This window comes from Trichechus manatus, unplaced genomic scaffold (assembly GCF_000243295.1).
Source record: "Trichechus manatus latirostris isolate Lorelei unplaced genomic scaffold, TriManLat1.0 scaffold00108, whole genome shotgun sequence".
Lineage (NCBI taxonomy): Eukaryota > Metazoa > Chordata > Mammalia > Sirenia > Trichechidae > Trichechus > Trichechus manatus.
In genome coordinates this window covers 1,770,624-1,778,008 of record NW_004444044.1, presented here as the reverse complement: position 1 = coordinate 1,778,008, position 7,385 = coordinate 1,770,624, and positions in this window count along the sequence as shown.

Genomic DNA, 7,385 nt, shown 5'->3' with positions numbered 1-7,385 from the left:
CTCACACTACCTGATTTTAGAACCTATTATACCACCATGGTACTCAAAACAGCCTGGTATTGGTACAACAACAGATACATAGACCAATGGAACAGAAATGAGAATCCAGACATAAATTCATCCACCTATGAGAAGCTGATATTTGACAAAGGCCCAAAGTCCGTTAATTGGGGAAAAGACATTCTGCTAGAGCAATAGGAGTCGTCACACAAACAGATATATGCACACCCACGTTCACTGCAGCACTGTTCACAATAACAAAAAGATGGAAACAACCTAGGTGCCCATAAGTGGATATCCAACTGCAAAAAACTGAAACAAGACCCATAACTCAAACCATGCACAAAAACTAACTCAAAATGGTTCAAAGACTTAAATATAAAATCAAAAATGATAAAGATCATGAAAAAAAATAGGGAAAACGCTAGGAACCCTAATACATGACAAACACAATACGAGCCATAAGTAACAATGCACAAGCACCAGAAGACAGACCAGAAAAATAGGAGCTCCTAAAAATTGAACACTTATGCTCATCAAAAGACTTCACCAAAAGAGTAAAAAGACAAACTGTAGACTGGGAAAATTTTTTTGGCTACGACTAATCCGATCAACGTCTAATCTCTTAAAATCTAAAGATACTGCAAAACCTCAACCACAAAAAGACAAATAACCCAATTAAAAAATGGGCTAAGGATATGAAGAGGCACTTCCAATGAAGACATTCAGGTGGCTAATAGACACAAGAAGAAATGCTCATGATCATTAGCCATTAGAGAAATGCAGATCAAAACTACAATGAGATATCATCTCATACCAACAAGGCTAGCATTAATCCAAAAAACACAAAACAGTAAATGCTGGAGTGGTTGTGGAGAGACTGGGACACTTATACACTGCTTGTGGAAATGTAAAATGGTACAACCACTTTAGAAATCCATTTGGTGCTTCCTTAAAAAGCTAGAAATAGAAATACCATATGATACGGCTATCCCGCTCTTTGGAATATATCCTAGAGAAATAGGAGTCATCACACAAATAGATATATGCACACCCATGTTCACTGCAGCACTGTTCACAATAACAAAAAGATGGAAACAACCTAGGTGCCCATCAACGGATGAATGGATAAAGAAATTATGGTATATCCACACAATGGAATACTATGCAATGATAAAGAACAATGATGAAGCCGTGAAACATCTTATAATATGCAGGAAGCTGGATGTCATTACGCTGAATGAATTCAGTCACAGAAGGACAAATATTGTATAAAACCGCTATCGTAAGAACTCAAGAAAAGGTTTAAACATAGAGGAAAACATTCTTTGATGGTTACGAGGGTGGGGAGGGACACAGAGGGTTATTTACTAACTAGATAGCAGATAAGAATTATCTTGTGTGATGGGAAGGACAGCACTCACTACAAGGGAAGTCAACATAAGGGGACTAAACCAAAGCTAAGAAGTTTCCTGAATACAATCAAACACTTTGAGGGACAGAGTAGCAGGGGAAGGGGTCTGGGGACCATGCTTTCAGAGGACATCTAGGTCAATTGGCATAACAAAGCTTATTAAGAAAATGTTCTGCATCCTACTTTGGTGAGTGGCATCTGGGGTCTTAAAAGTTTGCAAGCAGCCATCTAAGATGCATCAATTGGTCCCAAGTACCTAGAGTAAAGGAGAATGAGAAACACCAAAGACACAAGGAAAGTTCTAGCCCAAGAGACAGAAAGGGCCACATAAACCAGAGACTTCATCAGCCTGAGACCGGAAGAACTAGATGGTGTCCAGCTACCACCAATGATCGCCCTAACAGGGAACACAACAGAGTCCTGGATGGAGCAGGAGAAAGGTGGGGTGCAGAGCTTAAATTGTAGTAAGAAGGCTAGACTTAATGGTCTGAGACTGGAGGAACCCCAGAAAGCATGGCCCCTTGATTCACTATCAGCCCAGAACTAAAACAATTTCCAAGGCCAACTCTTCAGACTGGGACTGGACTGGACTGTGGGACATAAAGCGATACTCATGAGGAGTGTGCCTCTTAGCTCAGGTAGATACAAGAGAGTAAATTGGCAGCTTCTGTCTGGAGGTGAGATGGGAAGGCAGAGAGGGTTAGGAGTTGGTTGAATGGACATGGGGACTCAGGGGCGGAAAGGAGGAGTGTGCTGTCACAGTATGGGGAGAGCAATTAGAGTCACTTAACAATGTATGTATAAATTTTTGTTTGGGAAAAATAATAGAATAAAATTAAAAAGCTATTAAATAGTAGATCCTGTTTTTGAAACCATGAAACATGATAAAGACAGGCCTAGTGCATGAGTAGGTGCTCAATAAATGTCTTACGCTTTATTTCACTAAGCTTTGACATCTTTGTGAAAACTTTTTCATATTGCAGTCATGTCTGATATTTCTCGAAAAATTCTATGCTGGAGGCATTTTTTCGTATGTCTCATCAATTCCTTAAAAATGTATCAATGGTTCAATAATCATTTTCCAATGCTGGCCTATGTGACTAACATATTTAAGGGTAAGGTAACGTTCCACCTTCCATTTTGTACATATAACATGACCGAAATGCATATAGCATAATGGTTAATAACCTGAGCAGTATCTGGGTTTAAACCTGGCTCTACCATTTTCCAGCTATGCAACTTGGGCAAGCGCTTCAATTAACTTTCTAAGCCTTAGTTTCTTCGTTCAGAAAATGGGGGTGATCATACCGTTTCCCTTATAAACTTGCTATAAGGATTAAATGAAATAATAAATTCAAATTCCTTAGCATAATAGCACAATCACTAAATAAACATCAGAAGAGAGATGTCTTAGTTATCTAGTGCTGCTATAACAGAAATACCACAAATGGATGTCTTTAACAATCAGAAATTTATTCTCTCACAGTTTAGGAAGCTAGAACTCTGAATTCAGGCCACCCGCTCCAGGGGAAGGTTTTCTGTCTCTGTCAGCTCTGGGGGAAGGTCCTTGTCATCAATCTTCCCCTGATCTAGGAGCTTCTCAATGTAGGGACCCCAGGTCCAAAGGACACTCTCTGCTCCTGGCTCTTCTTGCCTGGTGATAATGAGGTCCTTCTGCTCTCTGCTCATTTCTCTCTTTTATATCTCAGAAGAGATTGACTCAAGATATAACCTAATCCTATAGATTGTGTCCTGCCTCATTAACATAACTGCCTCTAATCCTGCCTCATTAACATCATAGAGCTTAGGGTTTACAACACATAGGATAATTACATCAGATCACAAAATGGAGGACAACCACACAACACTGGGAATCATGTCCTAGCCAAGTTGACACATATTTTGGGGGAGGGGGGGGACACAATTCAATCCATAACAAGGGAGAAAGGGCAATTTCTTCCTATAAGAGTTTTCTAACTCATACTTGCCCTGTAGGAAGGGCCACGGTTCTAACGCCACTAGACTAATTTACCAGTAGTTGAGTCATTGATTTCTGCTAGAGATCTGGAAATAAATACACACTAACACTGACCGTCCGGCCTCTGAATTTAAATATTACGTATCAGCTTTCTGTATTTTATAGTGAGCTCCATTGTATATCTTTTGCCATTCTCCTGAGAATCAGGTTTTTTCCTCAGTATCATCTTCAGTCAAGTATGGATTCAGTCCGTGCACGCCTTTTTCACCCCTGTCATAATTGAGAGGTACCCCTCTAACACTTCCCACATCATTCTGTTCATCCAAATACAAAGGAACCTGACCTAACACTCCAAGGGCTGCCGTATACAGAGAAATTCTTATTATTTTAGCATCTCAACTGAGATTGGATGGATGGACTGTTAGATGAATGAACCTTATGGCAAATTCAGCTTTCGTGAATAGTATTCATTAGAGTTGTTTTGTCCACAAAGACTCTTAATGCTGGAGATAAAAAAAAAAAATGGAAAATATGAGCTTTGCCTAGTAGACTAGTGCCATTAGTTTCACAACAGCGACAGAGCATTCTTTCCTCAGAAAGCATCGGCCGCTTCCTCTGAGGATTACCTGGTAGAGCCTCAGGCAGTGTCTAACCAGCCTTTGGTAATTGGCTCCATGGCAAAAAGGAGAGGCAGGCCAGCATCCACCCATCCTCCTGCCCCCTCACTGACAGCTGAACGAGGCCCACACTTCTCGTTCCAAATGACTGGCAACGCCAGTAGAGACTTGGAACGGCAGGCAGACAAAGAAAAACAATTTAATTTCCTTCTGACTGGCTGCTCCTTTCCAAATGTGACAGCTTTTCTAACCAAATGGCTCTTATTTTAGTTAGTTAAGACTGAGGTAGAAACAGGGTGAACAGTGACACCAAATGGTTAGATATATTAAGAAATATAGATTATATCTTACCTCACATCAAAAAAGATTGGGGTGGCTTACAAAGCTAAGTAATGTACAGAAAGAAAACAAATTAAAACTAGGTAGTAGATAAGGAAAGAAAATGCTTTGGGGTCTAAAAATATCTACTGGATAGTGAATCCAAAACATAAGCTATGTTGGGCAATTAATTTGACTTTCTTGCTAGCTGTGTATAAAACCAAAAAGCAAACCCCTTGCCGTGGAGTTGATTCCAACTCATAGCGACCCTATAGCACAGAGCAGACCTGCCCCACAGGCAGCTCAGTTTCAAAGAAGTACAACTCTTTCTGAATCTATCATGACAGAAATTTCTAATATGAGTCTCTTAAACAGCTATTAAAAAGTAAGGCCCTTGGAAATGTGTTTCACTCCTTGCTTTTTTTCTTTACGTTTATCTTCATTTGTGTCATATTATCTTCTCCAAAACTAATTTTCTTAACCTTTTAGTTTGGACTATTATTTGGTACTACTGGATCACAGATAATTACAGTCTTTACTCAGTCCCTGCCCAATTAAAACCAAGCAGATCAACTGTTTGTAAGTTTGTTTGTTTTTTTTTAAAGAAAAGGTATGAATGGAAACCCTAAGAACGAGAAAAAATGCAGGCATTGCTGTTTGGAGGGATTAAGCATTCATGATGATGTTAAACTTCTTTAATCCAACAATGCATCAAATTATTTTGAGTTGTATAAAAAGTTCACCTATTAAATTTGTTTTAATATGAATTTTCAGAGGAAATGGCAAGCAGCAAAGCATATAAAAGACGAGAACTTAGTTATGTGGACAGGGAACAATCAAGAAAAATTAAGAGAAATGATAACTAAGGAATATATGGAAGTACAAATTGAAAAATAAGGAATGAGAAACGTAAGCATGTACAGGAGAGAAAAGGAGGGAGTGATCTAAATCATAGGAAGAAAATGCACGGCAGGCAAAGACCATCAGGTTATTGATGACTTAACGCAAAATGGGGAAATGGAGAGCCGGATGAAAGAGGCAGACAGGAGATGGTGAAGAAAATAAAATGTCAAGTCAGGGAGAGAGGAAGTCTAAGAACGCTTTTAAAATAACAACCGGAAGTTTTAATGTACTAAAGAAAGTAAAGAGATTGTGGAAAGAAACAAGTAGTTGGCTCATAATGGACTCTCAAAAAACACTTGTTAGGTTTTGGTTGCTGTTGAGATAGAAAAGAGATAGGGGAGTGGAAACAAGATTAGAATTTGTAGAGAAAAGGAAAATAGACTGAAATAAATTTCTTTCATGTTCTATACTCTTTCCGTGATGTGATATAAAGGGATAATCAGAGAATGACTGAGATGATTAAAATGTTAGGAAATGAGACCTCTGAGAACAACTTAAATAAAATCCAATCTTTCCCCGGTAGAAGAATAGATGAATGGAGGTTCACAAAACATACTGCTAGTCATTCCTAAAACCAAAAACCCAAACCCGTTGCCACAGAGTCGATTCTGACTCATAATGACCCCATGTGTTGCAGACCAGAACTGCACTCTATAAGGCTTTCAGGGCTGTCACCTTTCAGAAGTAGATCAGCAGGTCTTTCTTTTGAGGTGCCTCTGAGTGGGTTTGAACAACCAACTTTTCAGTTAGTAGTCGAGCACTTAACCATTTGTGCCACCAAGGACTCCAATGAGTAAATTCTGACTCATAGCGACCCTATAGGACAGAGCAGAGCTGTCCCATAGGGTTTCTAAGGCTGTAATCTTTACAGCAGCAGGTCAACAACATCTTTGTCCCACGGAGCGGCTGGTGGGTTCAAACTGCTGACCTTTGAGTTAGCAGCCAAGTGATTAACCACTGTGCCACCAGGGCTCCTCCAATTGAGCAGGTCGTTACAAGTGTCTACCTTTTGATCATAAGGAAATGAATATCCTGAAAGCTTCTTCCTCCTCTAATTTGTTCACATCTTTATCATACTGGATATAAATTATTATGGATTTTTTTGACATATTTGCCCCACTAGACTATGAACTCTCTAGGCCAGGAACCATGCTCATTTTGTGTATTCATGCCTAGTGCCCACTGTATTTCTCCTGTGCATTTACGTCCTGCCTCTTCCAGAAAGGATTTACTGTATTATTTGTTTTTTCATTAGAATAACCTGCTTCTCCCACAGTTCTCACTATTTCAGTTACAAGCAATCATTCACCCAATTGCTTGGTCTAAAATCCTGGGAGTCATCCTTGACTCTTCTCTCTTTCTCTTGCTCCCCAGTTCAGTCCATCTCAAAATGTTGTCAGTTCTCTTTTCAGTATAAATCTTAAATCATCACTTATCACCACTATCACCCACCCTGGGCTATAAGGCCAGCTTCCAATTAGCCTCAGTACTTCCTCTCTTGCCTCCCTGAAGTTTATTTTTTATACATCAGCCAAAGTTATCTTTCAAATCCCTAAGTTAGATCATGTCAATTCCCTGATTAAATTTTCAGATGTCTCCCTATCGTACTCAGCACGTTCCCTACAACCTGGCTTTGTTCCTTACCCTCTCCCAGGTGCGCGCTAGGCTCCCACCACAACGGCTTCCTGTTATGCCTTAAAGAAGTCAAACTCATTCCTGGTTTTTACCCTTGCTCCACTTTCTGCCTGCAATGCTTTTCCCCCATATCCTTGCATAGCTAACCCCTTCTAATCATTTATTCTCTGCTCCAATGTTACTACAGTGGCATTTCCAGACCACCTTCTCCAAAAGAGCATGTCCAGATTGCCTCACCCTGTTTTATTTTCTTCATAGCTCTTATTTTCTAAAATTACATATTTCTTTTCTGTCTCCAATCCCCAGATATAAGCTCCCATAAGTTGTCTTCACAACTGTGGCCCCATATCCTCAGGATCCTGAACACATAAACCAAAAATCTAAACCCACTGCAGTCAAGTTGATTCCAACTGATAGTGAGCGACCCTATAGGACAGAGTAGAACTGCCCCACAGAGTTTCCAAGACTGTAATCTTTACAGAAGTAGAGTGCCACATCTTTCTCTGGTGAGTTCAAACCT